The following is a 15,288-nucleotide window of genomic DNA, read 5'->3' as shown; positions in this document are numbered from 1 at the left end:
TCTCTTAACAAGGTCTTTTCCAGAGTATACACTTTTAACATTTAAAAAATCCACTTAATTCTTTGTTCTGTGTGTATTGACACTTTGTGTTGTTTGTTAAAATTCATTACTGAACCCAAGGGCATATAGCTTTTATTCTATGTTTTCTTCTAGAATTATACAGTTTTGCATTTTTAGTGTAAGGATGATTTTGAGTGATTATTTGTGTAAGTTGTAAAGTTTTCATCTACATTCATTTCATTTCCTGTGATTTCCAGTGAATCGTTCCTTCACTACTTTTGGGAAAGACAGGATAGTGGGCTCTGTTAGAGTAGGTAAATAGCTAGACATGAACATGGTGGGAAGACTCATCTGGAGGATCCATAAAAGATTTATATATTAATAGCATCTCTAATGCTGGAGTGGATGGGCACTTGTAAGTCGTTGGTAGGAGGGAGAAGAGGTACCTATGCAGAAAGAAACACCCTAGAACTCCTTTTAGGATGCCCCAGTCATCATTCACTCTACAGTTAAGATGTCAGAAAATTGCTAGCTACATGCTGATAAGAAAGACAAAGGGGACATGCTTAAGAGAAACCTGATACCATAAGTACAGATTACGGCAGAGAAGGACATTCAAAAGAGATAGGCACAGGAGGTACAGAGGTGACCACTGTAGGGCCTTCCTGGGAGGCGGGAAGGAGCCAGCCCCAATATTGGATTTGGCTTGATCACCACACATGTGCCTTAACCAACAGTGAGGAGGTCCCACAAGCCTAAGAGGGGCAAGTCGGGGACCTAAGGCAGGAGCAGAAAAAACAAAACAGGTGGAGACCTGAGACAGAAGCAGGAATGTGAAGAAGTCCAAAATAAAATTCCCTGCACAGGACTCTTAGGCTATTTTCCTGCACGATCAGCCTGCTCCTCCCTCGGGGCCTATTTTTCCTACAATAAGCTCTTTACACTGTATTTATTTTCAGTGAAGTTATCTGCCGTCTTTGTGCTGCATCTTGATGAAAATCTTTCTTCCAAGTCAGACAAGAACTGGGACATCAGCTCTTTTCAGTAATAGCCCCGTTTCAGTTCGAATTTCCAGAACTGTGGGTGCCGAATAACTGGCACTCTGACTTTAAGTGGTGCAGAAGGAGGCCAGTAGGGGGCGCCAGCCATCACACTGGGAAGAGGGCCCTGCAGTGTCCCCAGCTGCCAGCAGGGGGCGTGCTGCCAATACACTGTGAGCAACAGGACCCTACAGTGCCCCAGCAGCCAGCAGGGGGTGTACCGCCACTACACTATGAGCAAGATGGCCCTGCAGTGTCCCAGCTGCCAGCATGGGGTGTGCCGCCACTACATTGAGAGCCAGAGGACCCTACAGTGCCCCACGCAGCCAGCAGGGGGCACACGGGCACCACACTATGAGCAAGAGGGCCCTGCAGTGCCCTGGCCACCAGCAAGGGGCGCCCGAGCCCACCTTTTCAGGTGGCATCACAGCACTGATGTGTGTCAGGGCACGTGCGTGCGTCACATCGCGTGTGCGTGGGTGGCATCACATCATGGTATGTGCATGCGTTGCATTGCGTCACAGTGCCAAGTGTCCGCCATCTGAAAAGGTGGGCTGGGGCACCCCCTGCTGGCGGCTGAGCAGGACTGGATCCTCATGCTCATGGTGCTGTGCCTGCGCCCCCTGCTAGCAGCGGCCACTGCCAGGCCCTCTCACAGTAAGACTCCCCGCCCCAGGGTCTGTGCTGAGGACGCAGCTCCACCCTCGCAGTGTCCCCCAGGTCTGTACAGAGAATAGCGCAACTCTGCAGACCGCTGTGACGTGATGCAGGGCAGCAGGGGAGCCTCAGGAATCTGAAAAGGTGGGCTCGGGCGCCCCCTCCTGGCGGCCGGGACACTGCAGGGCCCTCATGCTCACAATGTAGTGGCAGCACGCCCCCTGCTGGCAACCAGGGCAGTGCAGCCTCCTCTGGCTCTCAGTGTGGTGCCTGTGCTGCTGGGCCCTCTTACTTGCGGTGTACGGCCCCGCTGGCTGCTGGGGGCACTGCAAGACCCTCTTGCTCATAGTGTCGTGGCAACACCCACATACTGGCAACCAGAGCACTGCAGGGTCCTCTTGCTCATGGTGTGGTGCCCGTGTGCCCCCTGCTGGCTGCGTGGGGCACTGTAGGGTCCTCTGGCTCTCAGTGTGGTGGTGGCACACCCCATGCTGGCAGCTGGGACACTGCAGGGCCATCTTGCTCATTGTGTAGTGGTGGTACACCCCCTGCTGGCTGCTGGGGCACTGTGGGGCCCTCTTGCTCATAGGGTAGTGGCGGTACGCCCCCTGCTGGCTGCTGGGCACTGTAGGGTCCTCTTACTCACGGTGTGTTGGCAGCACGCCCCCTGCTGGCAGCTGGGGACACTGCAGGGCCCTCTTCTCAGTGTGATGGCTGGCGCCCCCTCCTGGCCTCCTTCTGCACCACTTAGAGTGCCAGTTATTCAGTACCCACAGTTCTGGAAATTTGAACTGAAATGGAGCTATTACTGGAAAGAGCTGATGTCCCGGTTCTTGTCTAACTTGGAAGAAAGATTTTCATCAAGAGGCAGCACAAAGATGGCAGATAACTTCATTGAAAATACAGTGTAAAGAGCTTATTATAGAAAAAATAGGTAGGCCCCGAGGGAGGAGCAGGCTGATCCTGCAGGAAAACAGCCCAAGAGTCCTGTGCAGGGAATTTTATTTTGGGCTTTGTAACCCAATGAAATGTGAGTTTTGTGATTTTGCTCTCTTACTATAGCAATGGTTTTATAAACAAAGACAAAATGAATAATTCAGGACTTCAGAGGTGGTAAACTATTAAAAATAGTTTGGGTATTAAATTATTATGAAATAATTGTGTATTAAGTAATTCTAAATCCAACAGTTGTGATTGAACAGATCTGTACGCCTATGTAAGTGTTGAGGTGAAAGTGACAACCAGAGCAGTTATGTCGAACGTTTATGTCTGGAGGTAATCAATAGAGGAACTGGCTGTGGACCGTCACCTCTGCATCACCTTTGTTTTGTGCTCTAGCTGAGTATCAAAAACAAAAGAAAACGAAATCACCACTTATTTCTCAAAGAGAGAGAAGGAATATTTCCTTCAATTTAAGTATTCCTAAATTGCCACTTGGTGGCCCCTGCACTCTTGGAGGAGGCCAAGGCAGAGCAGACCCTCAGGTGGGCGGGCGATGCACTTGATCCTAAGGACATCAGGTACGTGGGCCCCCATCCACCGCCGGCGCCCGATCACCCCGGCAGCCTAGATGTGGCATGGGAGCAGCAAGTGGCTGGACACCCCACACGAGGCCCAGGCCCGCAGCAGCAGGAATCCTGAGGCTGGGCACCCAGGCGGCAAAGTCAGGCGGTCAGCCCCGCCAGCAGCTGCTCAGTCTCATCAGTGTGGATGCAGAGTGTCCAGCATAGGGGCCCAGGATCCGGAGAGGTGTCCGTGAGGAGCGGACCCTCAGGCCAGATGGGCTGTGCACTTGGTGATCCTGACGACACCCAAGGGAAGCTCAGCCATCCCGCGCCAGTACCAGAGCTGCACCTGCAAGCTGCCCATCCAGCATGGGCAGCAGTGGGGGCCCGTAGGGGAAGGAGCAACCCCTGACTTTCCATGTGCCTCCCGACCCCTGACAGCTGCCAGGCAGACCCCAGGGCCAGAGACTCAGCGCTGAAGGCAGGCCATCCTCGAAGCCGCTCCAGTGCTGAGGAGTGCCCGTGCCAGACCTGATCTCTCTTTGAGGATGAGTGGGGCAGCCTCAGGGTCAGACAGGCCGCCTTTTCCTCCATTATATGAGATATATGTAAGGACTGATAATGTTCCAAAGATAAGAAAAAAAAAACACAAAAGATAATGTTCCATCAGGATCTCATGTTTGTGATATAAAATGCGCGCCTGCGATCCTGTGCCTGTGGTCCTCTGGCAGCCTGGGCGAGCCCAGGAGAACCCGGAGCCCAGCGATTCCTGCCCCGCGCTGCGGCCCCACCTGCCTGCGCGCACCTGGGAGCGGCTTCCGGGAGCCGGGCGGCCACTGTGGCGCAGGCGCGCGCCTAAGGGCTTTGCGGGGGCTTCCTTGGTCTGAGAAGTCAGAGGCTGCGAGTGTTGCTGCTGAAGGCTGTGGTCGACCCAGCTGGATCGCGGATTCTGGGCTAGAAAGCAGACTTGGGATCGCAGATTGGGGATTGGCGCCAGGTGGGGGTGGGAGGAGCCGCGGCTCAGGAGCTGGTTGTTGGGGATCTGAGAAGTCACCACCTTGAAGTTCCTCGGCTTCGGGGGCCACGAGCCAAGACAGAGCAGGACCTCAGGTCCTGGGCTCCATAGACCCCGTCTACACCTCTTCCGGGCACCGAATCCTTGTCGCGGAGCCGCGGAAGATCCACAGGGCGGCTGTCAGGGGCGACGCCACGGAGGAGGAGCTGCCTGGGGCGCAGGAGCGGAGGCCTGGACGCCCGGGACAAGCCGCACAGGTAGCGGGGCTCAGCCCGGGTGGGAGGGTTCCCTAGGCCCGGCTTCCCCCTGGGACGGGGCCTTGGAGGGCGCCGGGCACCCTCGGAGCAGCGGAGCCAAATGCGCCTCAGCTGTTTTATCCCTCCTAATTCCCTGGCTGGAGCCCTTGGTGGAGAATGTGAGTGATTTAGCTCATAAAGTTAGGCACATACAGTGTTGTTATTTTAACGTTCACGTTTGAAAGATGGTGTTTTATACATTACAGGAGGTCGCTACTGAGAGAACCCATTCCCCTATCAAAAATACCGGGAGTCATTATCTGTAGGCGAAAATTTCTCAGATAAAACTGCCCGTTTTACATAGATCGGTTCTTTACTGAAGGGTCTTAGAGGGAAACTTGGAAGTGGGAGGTGGGTTTTGTGCTCTTGAATGAGAAGACATATTTTTCTCAAAATGTGAGCTCTTTCTGTGTGTATCAATTTTACATAAACCGAATGAAAATATCAAGGTTTTAAAATTTTTGCAGGACACCTGCTGTCTTTTACTATTGTGATGACATTTTAAATAATTTTATAACGGACTGAAAAAATAGTGGCTTCTCTAGATATTAAAATGTGCTGTTAATTTCTATCATTAATTGTTTACTAACAGCTGAACACACAGACAAATGCGTGGAGTAGAATAGAAAATCCAGAAACACTGAAATGATATAAGATATATGTAAGGATTCACAGTGTTAACAGATACAAATAGGAAAGCATGAATTATTAATGAAAAAATGCCTGCTTTTTGAAGAAAACTAAGGAAATTGTATGTCACAAACGTGAGTGCCGGATGGAACACAGACTGAAACTTTTACATATGCAAGTGAGACAAGTATCAGAAGGAAACACAATGCTCATTTTGCAGGTATATTTTATGCTCACAAAGCCTTCCTAAGAATGACCTCAGAGGCACGCAGGCATTCTGAAGGTTGATGTAGCAAACTGAAAATTAAAACTGCCTGTGTATCAGAAAAAAAAAAAAAAAGAGAGAAATTAAAGAAAACATACCTGGAAAGTATTTACTATGTTATATATATATTCAGATGAGAAGTGTGTTTTCATTTTACAGGGAATTCATTTATAAATTTGATATAAATAATTCTTTTGATTGAAAGAATTTCCATAGAAATTATTTTAATAATTTAGTTTTGGCAGTCATATAAACTATCTATTTGTCTAACTACCTGGGAAAATTATATACAAATAGATTGTAAATGAATACATGTTGGAAAAATTCTTGAAATGGGTATTATGAGTCTTAATAGCAATTTTTATTATATATGAGGGCCTGATTTTTTAGTAAAACATATGATACTAGAAAAAGAAAATATTTTACATGCAGATACTTGGATTATACACAACCATTTAGTTACACATTCATAGCAAATATAAAAACAAAAGGGCTGTATTCTAAATGTGCACAGATTTGTTTGCCTCTATAAATTGAGTCAACATGTAAAATTTAGAAGACTTATGCAGCAATCTGGACTCCAGACTTGTCGTAAAAAATCAAATACGGTGTCCCCTGGGTTTCTATCACCGTTGGCCTGCTGTGCAGAGGTAGCTCCTTTATAAAAGGCATATATTCTCCAGTTTGCTACTCTGCCCACGTCAGTACTTTCCTTACTCAGATCACCTTCCTTTGTCCTTGTATTTGAGTTTACAACTCTTATGTTGTAGTTTATTTTGATAAAGATTTCAAGGCTTTTAAGTCAGTGTGTATTTGTTTATAATATATAGTCTATAGATTATATAAATCCCTCAGGTATGGGGTTGGATTTTAGAATTTAGTTTAAAACTTTTTCTTTATACCGCAAATAATCATATTCCCATACGAATGCCCAGAAGTTTTTTTAGGTTATTCCTGGTGGTAGTTGGATAGTTTATGAATATTGCAGACATTATATCTTTCTCCCCAGCAATCTTCCTTAGAAAGGCAGGTGACTTACTGACTTTCATTATGCTAGAAGTAACCCATGGGGATCAGTGTGAGAACTTTCATTGACAAGCCATTATATTTGTACTTGCTTTATATTTAGCCTAAAATAAAAAATAATTTTAGATAGCCATTTAAATGGAAACCAATAGAAATGGATTTAAAAAGTAGAGTTGCATTAGGGTCCCAGCATTACCACTACAACTGAGAATAGAATTTCTTCCTGAGCTTTGGTTTTTTTAATATTTAAGTTTTTAAGCCTCTCTCTCTTACACAGAACATACTGAGCTTTATAGCAGTTAAGATAAAAATCTGTTCTCTTGTATTAAAAGAAACCCATGGACTGTTTAATAATATGGAAAATATGTACATTTGAAGCTAATCACTCTTAAGTCAGAGCTCATTTCCTAAGTGGCCCATTTGGAGCAGGAGTGCCTGACACTGGCATCTGAGAGCCTAACATCATTGATAGAAGTGAGTCAAGGAAGTTTGTACCGCCTAGAGGAAGCCCCCAGCTGTATCGGGAAGCTCTGGAAACTGTATCTCTGAAACTCTTAATTCCTTAAATGTTCATATTTGCCACAAAAACTATTGTCAGATGTGTATTAGGTAAAGTTCTAGAGATTTCTTGATTATTGGTTATGACATACAGCTTTGTAATACTTCTCATATGCAGATTGTCATGGAGTCTTTCTTGGAGTACAATAAGCAAATATTCTTTGGAATGTAGTTTAAGAAACACTGCTCTAGAGATAATAATTTAGATCATTAATTTATATAAAAAATTTGTTACTATGTTTTATGTTTTGGGGGCTGTAGAGATAAAAGATACAGGCCTTACCCTCAAGAAGCTCTTGGTTTCAGAGGGAAACAATGAAGTGATTACAATATGCCATGCTAAGTGCTGTGAGCAAAGCAAGGATTCTTGGGACTGGTATGTTTGAAGGGAGTTCTGGCGATGACCACAGTTAATGTGGGGAGGCAGAGGAGGGGTGTTTGCAAGGCAGAGAGCAGCACATCTGAAAGCACAGAGGAGTGAGGAGGAAGGGACTGGTTTTCGTTATTTCCTTTCTATGTTGAATGTTGAAGTTCAAACATCTTAGAGAAGATTTGTAGTTCGTTTGAGAAATTTGTAATTTTGTGAAAAAAGAAATTTTTTTTTTTTGCTGTTTTATAGGACGGAAACACACCACTTTTATTTGCTATAATTTGCAAGAGACAGCAAATCATGGAATTTTTAGTGAAAAACCAAGCAAATGTATGTGCTGTTGATAGGCTGAGAGAGTACAATAGTTCTTGTTTAAAATAAAAACCCGAGTGTTCTAGAGTGGAGTCACTTAAGTCAGAAATATTAGTAAGATTAACATAATTATTGGCATATAGTGAAAAATATCAACACAAATAATCAGGTAGAAAAGCAAATATTTGGACTAAGCAACATAAAGAACATAGAGTAGGATTCGTTTTGTCTTATAGAGTGTTTGTTATTTGTAATCTGATGTTTTTGGTCTTGTAATCTTACATTAACTGAAGATTTTTGTATTTGTTTTATTTTTGAAGTGTGGACTTTTAGTTTATGACTACTAGTATTGCCATTATTATTATTTATTATTTTCAGGCTGTAGATAGCTCTTATCTGACCCCTAGCTGATATTAATCACAATATATCAGACTAGGAAAGCAATGGGGAGTCTTCATTTAAATCTTTGCCTACTTTAGATAAATGAACTCAGCACAGTTTCTTGGCCACCAGGGGACTGCAAGTTAGCAACTTGTATTATGGCATACCCTAGTGGAACAAGAGACTTCCTTGTCCCTTTCTTTTAGCCTTGGTGATAATTTACAAAGAGGAACACGTGAGCACCCAAGATGCTTATAGACACAAGCTGGTACATGTAAATGGTTATTATGTCTACGTTGATAGGCAGCATATTAAATGGATAAAGTGTATCAAACTAGCTGCTTAGTAATGACTTTATGAAAGTTCTTGAACTGAGTTCTTTCTTTGTTATTTTAGAACAGCCCTTATGCTTCCTGTGCATTATGGCTTATCAGGTATTGTCAGTATTTTTCTTCAGCAAAATATTAATGTCTTTACTCAAGATATGTGTGTATGAGATGCAGAGGATTATGCTGTTTTTCATGGTTTTACAAGGTGTTTGTATTAAAAGGCCAGTTAATACTAAATTGATGTTTAAAATAATTGCAACCATTGAATCTTATACATTAGTTGAGAGTTCATAGTTTGGTTCAGGTCGTTTGAAATAGCAAGAGTTAGTCCACTTTTTAGCTAGAAATCAAGCAGAAGGCTAGATTAGTTAGAGGTAGAATGCAGGATTCTTTCAGGACTTTTAAGACCTTTATCCCTAGGGATCTCAATGTGGTTCATGTTATTCAAAGTATAATCCCCATGCATCCGATAAAAATAGAGCCACATCTTTGACTTTTTTCTTCATTTCTTTTTCTTTAAAAAACAATTTTTTTTTTTTAGAGGCAAGGTCTCACTATGTTGCCTAGGCCGGTCTTGAACTCCTGAGCATAAGTAATCCTCCTGCCTCAGCCTCTCAAAGTGCTAGCCGCCATGCCTGGCCTGACTTTTCCAGTGAGTTATTGGGTCTTGAAACGTTCAATTTAGCAGAAAATCTTGTATTGTCTCCTGGGGCTATCTTGTGTATCTTCCTTCTTTGAATTTTCCAAGCAGCTAAGGTGTTTTCTAAGTCCAGGGAAGGCAGTCTTTCTTTACAAGTCAGAAGGGGGAGCAGAGGCCATTCTAATTATTCTGCTGTTTCCATGGATTCACTTGCTGTATTGCTGCCATTGTAACTGGTCCTGCAATCTGATAATGATTGACCTTTGCCGCCGGGATGCGTTCACTGATTCAGACCCCTCAGTTTTCATGATGATTTATACATGGAGTTCAAAGCTACGGTTTTTATTAGTTTATGTACTTATGCTCAGCCATTGTTCCTGGCACCCTGCTCTGGGGGCCAGGCCTCCTAGCTTTACCCACACAAATAGTCAGCAAATTGATGCTTCCCCTACACTAAAAACGTTATTTGGAGCCCACATCTTATCTAGACTTAGCCTAGGCCTTCATGGTAAGATATCCTGTGGGACCCCTGTTGGTCTTTTCTCTAACAAATATTGGTTGAGATTGTTTCCACCAGTCAGAGATGTTCAAATAACGCTGCAGGAAGAGATTAGAGTTCCCTTTCCCTTTTGCTGTCAGATTTTATCTTGAGGCTTTTTAAAATATCTTTTGCAGCAGCTTTGGTTAGATAGCAGAAGGTTCCATGTTACCTGTCCACAGAGCAGTGGGGTTGGCCCCGCAGATAATCCATTTCTACAAGAATAAAAGTCTCCCAGGCTATTTGCATATCTTCCTCAAGTTTTAAATCTACTTTAAAGTTCCACCTCACAGGAAGCCATTCAATAAAATTCTCTGAATCTCAAATAGGTGAGTTGGATTGAACAGAGCTAAGCGTCATCTGTGACTCATGGGTATCCATGTAGAAAACAGGGCTTTGTACTTGCTTCAGCAGCACATACTTTAAAATTGGATCAGTAGCGGATAAGCATAAGCATGGCTGCTGCCTAAGGATGGCTCACAAATTCATAAAGCATTCCATATTTTGCATTGCCCCTGGAAGGTCATTTCACTATTTCTTGACCAGTTCTAAGGAAGCAGTGTGAGTCAAACCAAAACAGGAGATACCCGATATTAAAATTGTGATGATCACTATAAAACTATTGATGTACGGTGATGTATGAAAGGAGAACAGAGCTGAGTAACATGTGGGTTGTTACATGCAAATATGTTGTTAGTACATGTCTTGGAAATGGGAAAATGTCAACTTGCGTCTCCTTCATAAACCTGAAAAACAATAAAAGCAGGGTTTTTTCTTGTCTGTTAGTTAGAGAGGACCATGGAGATCCAGCATCCTGGCACAGACGTGCCGGCTCGGAGTTTGAGGAGGTAGCGGAGTGGTGGTTGTCCAAGCCAGGTTTTGACATCTGTTAATTTCATGCTGTTGGTGTGATTGATGAGCTCAGTAACGGGGACAATTATGTTATCTATTTTAATGAGATAATAATATATTTATATGTCAATTTAGTTATATGAATTAGCTAAAATGCCCTGAATTACAAGCCACAATAAATACAACTAATAAATTAAAGTTCTAGTATTAGTGCTGATATTGCCTGAAATGGTTTAAGAATTTAATATGTTTGGTAAATATTTTTTATTTTAGTATTAAAGTAGCAATTTTATTTATTACTTTTTTATACATAGAATTTGACACCAAATTTTGGAACATAAAAAGAAGATACTTCAAAGCAAGTAAGACTGCTGATAGTAAATGTCTCATTTATCTTGTTGGTCCTACTCTTGATAAAAAAAAAGAAAGTAAAGGCCGGGCGCGGTGGCTCAAGCCTGTAATCCCAGCACTGTGGGAGGCCGAGGCGGGTGGATCACGAGGTCAAGAGATCGAGACCATCCTGGTCAACATGGTGAAACTCCGTCTCTACTAAAAATACAAAAAATTAGCTGGGCATGGTGGCGCGTGCCTGTAATCCCAGCGACTCAGGAGGCTGAGGCAGGAGAATTGCCTGAACCCAGGAGGCGGAGGTTGCGGTGAGCCGAGATCGCGCCATTGCACTCCAGCCTGGGTAACAAGAGCGAAACTCCGTCTCAAAAAAAAGAAAGTAAGATGTAAGATTAAGGTAGTTTTAATGGAAAAAGATCAGTTTAAAAATGTGTTAACTGCAAGTGTGTATATATAATATATATACACACACACACACACACACACATATATGTAAATTAATTTTCAAAATTTAACTTTTTTAGTTTGGAATTCAGAGTTATTTAAGACGGTAGTTTTATCTAATTTATAACCTGAAACAGTATCGTCTGAAAAAAATCATTTAATTACAATTCCTAAAATGCTATATAATATTTTTTGCATAAATAAGAAAAAAGGTTAGTATGTTGTATGTTTTCTCAATAGTCACATTATAACAAATTGAACTTGTTATACTTAAGGATCTTCTATTTCATTTTTATAATAAATTGTTTGTATTTAGTAAATAAATATAGTTGACCCATGAATCATGTGGGGGTCAGGGACTCTAATCCCTGTGCAGTTGAAAATCTGAGTATAACTTTTAATTTCCCCAACTTAGCTACTAATAACCCACCACTGACTGGAAGCCTTCCTGATAACAGAAACAGTCCGTTAAAACCTATTTCATTTGTGCTGCATTATTATGTACTGTGTCCTTACAACAAAGTAAGCTAGAGAAATGACGCTGTTAGAAAGAAAATCAGAAAAAACATTGACTTTTTATAAAACATAAGTGGATCCTCACAAAGTCTTCATCTTCATTATCTTCAGGTTGATTAGGCTGAGGAGGAAGAGGAGAGGTGGATCTTACCGTCCATGGCTTTCAGAGGCAGAAGAAAATCTGCATATAAGTAAATCCCTGCAGTTCGAACCCTTGCTGTTCAAGGGTGAACTGTATTACGTATTAATAGGTGTCACTAAGAAAGTAACTATCTTTAGAACTGGGAACTCAGCAATCCCTTTCTCGTACCATAAGTAAATGGCAACAAGAACTGTAAAACTCAACCAGCGTGCACCCATACAAATTGGAGATTAGGTTTTGGAGATATCTACTGAGTGCAGACGACAGAGAAACAATTCCTTTGTGAGAAGTACAAGTTATGTTATATATTCTTACATAAGCAAAATGGTTTTATCTGTCATAGTTTACATACACATGCACATACACACACACACACACGTGCTCTTGCACGTGCCTATGTACACATTGATAAGTTAAAAGTCTTGCTGATTCTTTATGACCAAATCCACTATTTGTGGGGAGAGCGGATAACACATCCTACACTTTGGATGCAGTTCTTTTGACTTTTTGACTTGTTCTGTGACGAACTGCCTTTAATGGGTGAACCATGTTTCTAGTTTTATAAGAAATTAAAAGATTAGAAGCAAGTAAAAGGAACTCTATGATCAGTAGTAGACTGTTGTACTTTACTCAGTGGTCATATGTTTTTCTCCAGGTATACAAGTTACTTGAATGATGAGTTCTCCAGTCACACAAGTTACTTAATAATTTATTATTATTATTATTATTACAAGAAATGGGGTCTGTGTTTTCTAGGCTAGAATACAGTGTCTATTCAGTGGTACAGTTACAGCTCACTCTAGCCTTGAACTTCTGGGCTTATTCAGTCCTCCTGCCTCCTCCTCCTGAGTAGCTGGGACCATAGTCATGTGTGGTTACATCTAGCTGGATACACAATTATTTTTTGATAGATTTATCTGTTTATTTTTGAGACAGTGTCTCCCTCTGTTGCCAGTACTTGAGTGTAGTGGTGCAATCTTGGCTCCCTGCAACTTCTGCTTCCTGGCCTTAAATGATCCTTTCCTCGGCCTCCCAAGTAGCTGGGACTACAGGCATACACCACCATGCTTAGCTATTTTTCTTTTTAAGGTATGTATGTATGTATATATGTATTTTTTAGATGAGGTCTCACTATATTGTCCAGGCTGATCTGGAACTTCTGAGCTCAAATAATCCTTTGGCATCAACCTCTCAAAAATGCTAGGATTTTACAGGTGTGAGCTACTGCACCTGGCCTGCACAATTGTTATTAAAAGAAATTAAGCCCCAATTGAGTTGCAGAAGTTTGACTATTTTTTCTTTTTTTTTAAGGAACATTCATATTGTAGAACATACTGTCAATCATCAAGATTTTCTATTTTGTACTCTGGTTAAACTAGGATTGCTGCTTATTTCACATTATTTTCTGAAATAATTGTTTTATTTATTCCTTTTATGGCTTTATTCAATTAGATACAGAAATACAAGAATCTCCATCAAATATCAAGGAGAAAAAATAAAATAAAAAACAGATTAGGGAAAGTTATTCTGTGAAATAACCATCTGATGACAGTCACATACATCAACTTAATAAAAATCTTATATGATGCATTTGTGTCAAGGGTTTCCAAGACCACTCACAGGTTTGGTGATTCACTAGAAGGTCTCACAGGACTCAGAAAATAGTCATACTCAGATCTTTAATTTATTACGATGAAAGGGTACAGGCAAAATTAGAGGGGAAAAGTGCATTTGGTCAAGTCTGGAGGAAACCATGCACAAGTTTCCAGGAGTTCTCTCCTGCGGAGTTCCCAGGATCTGCTTAATTCTCCCAGTCTCACATTTTGGCAACACATGTGCAGTGATGTCTACCAGTACCAGCATCTCATTAGAGACTCAGTACCCGAGTTTTTAAAATGGAGGTTACTCTCCCTCACACGTACCCAAATTCCAGACTCCCAGAAGGAAAGCATCTGTTCAGAGTAACCACATTGTTTCTATAAACACTTTAGACGCAGTGAGCCATTCTTCTCAGGGAATGATGGGAACCCTCTCGATTTCCTAAACATCCGCCAAGGGGCCAGCCTTGCATTTGGGCCTAACGATGTCAATCTTTTGCCTGCTATGTGAAATCTTTTCTGCACAAAAGTTTTAGCCCCAACTTAATTTTTGGTGTTATTTTAAAATTTCATTTTAACAGCAAATAATCTAAGATAAGATAACTTGGTACTAGTTTCTGTTGTGTGATCTATCCTTAGTTGCGATGCTGATTACTTTTCTGAGTTTTGGTGACTAACAGGTATTTCTTTGTAAGTTATCATAGCAGTATTAGGTAATTACAATCTGTCCTCCTTATCTCATTAGCCTTTCAGTAAAATTGTTAAATAAGCCTAATAATTTCTAAGTTAAAATTAGAAAAAAAAATTCTTTTATTTTCATTACATGAATAATCTAGTTTTCATATTGTGCTAAATCCGTTTAGAATTGTGAAATATTCATTTTATCAATATTTTCTTGCCTGAGCTTGCAATTAAATTTATTTATTTTACATATTTAATATCCTTCAATTTGAGAAATAATGCCTACATGCTGTTACTTTAATGGTCTCCAGTTGTGGGGGTCACCATGTCTTGCTTCAATATATCATAATAACAGGTTCAGTGAATATCTTTTATTTTTCATTTTAGTTTTTGTTCTGCAATTCTTGGGATGCATAGACAATGAGTATCTTTTTTAGATCAATAACTTTATTTCTTAGAGCAGTTTTAGGTTCACAGCAAAATTGAGAGGAAGGTACAGAGATTTCTCATTATTTTCCATGCCTCCCACACATGCATGGCATTTCCTATTAGTATTTTCCACCAAAGTGGTACATTTGTTACAACTGATGAACCTACATTGACACATTATAATCATTCAAAGTTTATAGTTGACATCAGGCTTCATTCTTAATACTGTACATTCTGTGAATTTGGACAAATGTATAATGACATGTATCTATTATTTTAATATTATAGACAGAACAGTTTCACTGCCCTAAAAATTCTCAATACTATGCCTGTTCATCTCCCCATTTCTTCCTAGCAACTCCAGCCACTGATTTTTTCCATCTTCATAGTTTTACTTTTTTCAGGAGTCATAGTTGAAATAATACAGTGGATATATTTTTGACTAGTTAAAAAACTAAAGTTCTATGGTAATTGAATGTAGTCATTTAAGATATACTTTATCCTTTTGATTTTCTTCTGCTTTTTTTATCATAAGATCTGATGACATGTGCTTTACATATTTAGAAAACATTTGTGTAGATATTTGCCACATAATGGAAAGGGTTGAGGAAAATGACACCATGCATTACCACACAGCACAAACTGGACCACCTTGGTTTATGGGGTGGGTTCAGATAGAATCTCCGTTCCTTGGAAGGGAACAAATTCAAGAGGTT

At 41.4% G+C, this 15,288-nt stretch overlaps 1 non-coding gene across 1 annotated transcript; it reads left to right on the top strand.

Annotated features, from left to right (window-relative positions):
* Window positions 1-9,960: 9,960 nt before the first annotated feature.
* Window positions 9,961-10,069, top strand: LOC116540866. The gene has a single exon (XR_004264617.1). It is a non-coding gene; the product is annotated as a U6 spliceosomal RNA (small nuclear RNA).
* The last annotated feature ends 5,219 nt before the right edge of the window (window positions 10,070-15,288 follow it).

Source organism: Sapajus apella, unplaced genomic scaffold (genome assembly GCF_009761245.1).
Source record: "Sapajus apella isolate SASKATOON/1434 unplaced genomic scaffold, GSC_monkey_1.0 scaffold144, whole genome shotgun sequence".
Taxonomy (NCBI): domain Eukaryota; kingdom Metazoa; phylum Chordata; class Mammalia; order Primates; family Cebidae; genus Sapajus; species Sapajus apella.
The sequence above is the reverse complement of the archived record's forward strand: the minus strand, read 5'-3'. Positions and strand labels throughout refer to the sequence as shown.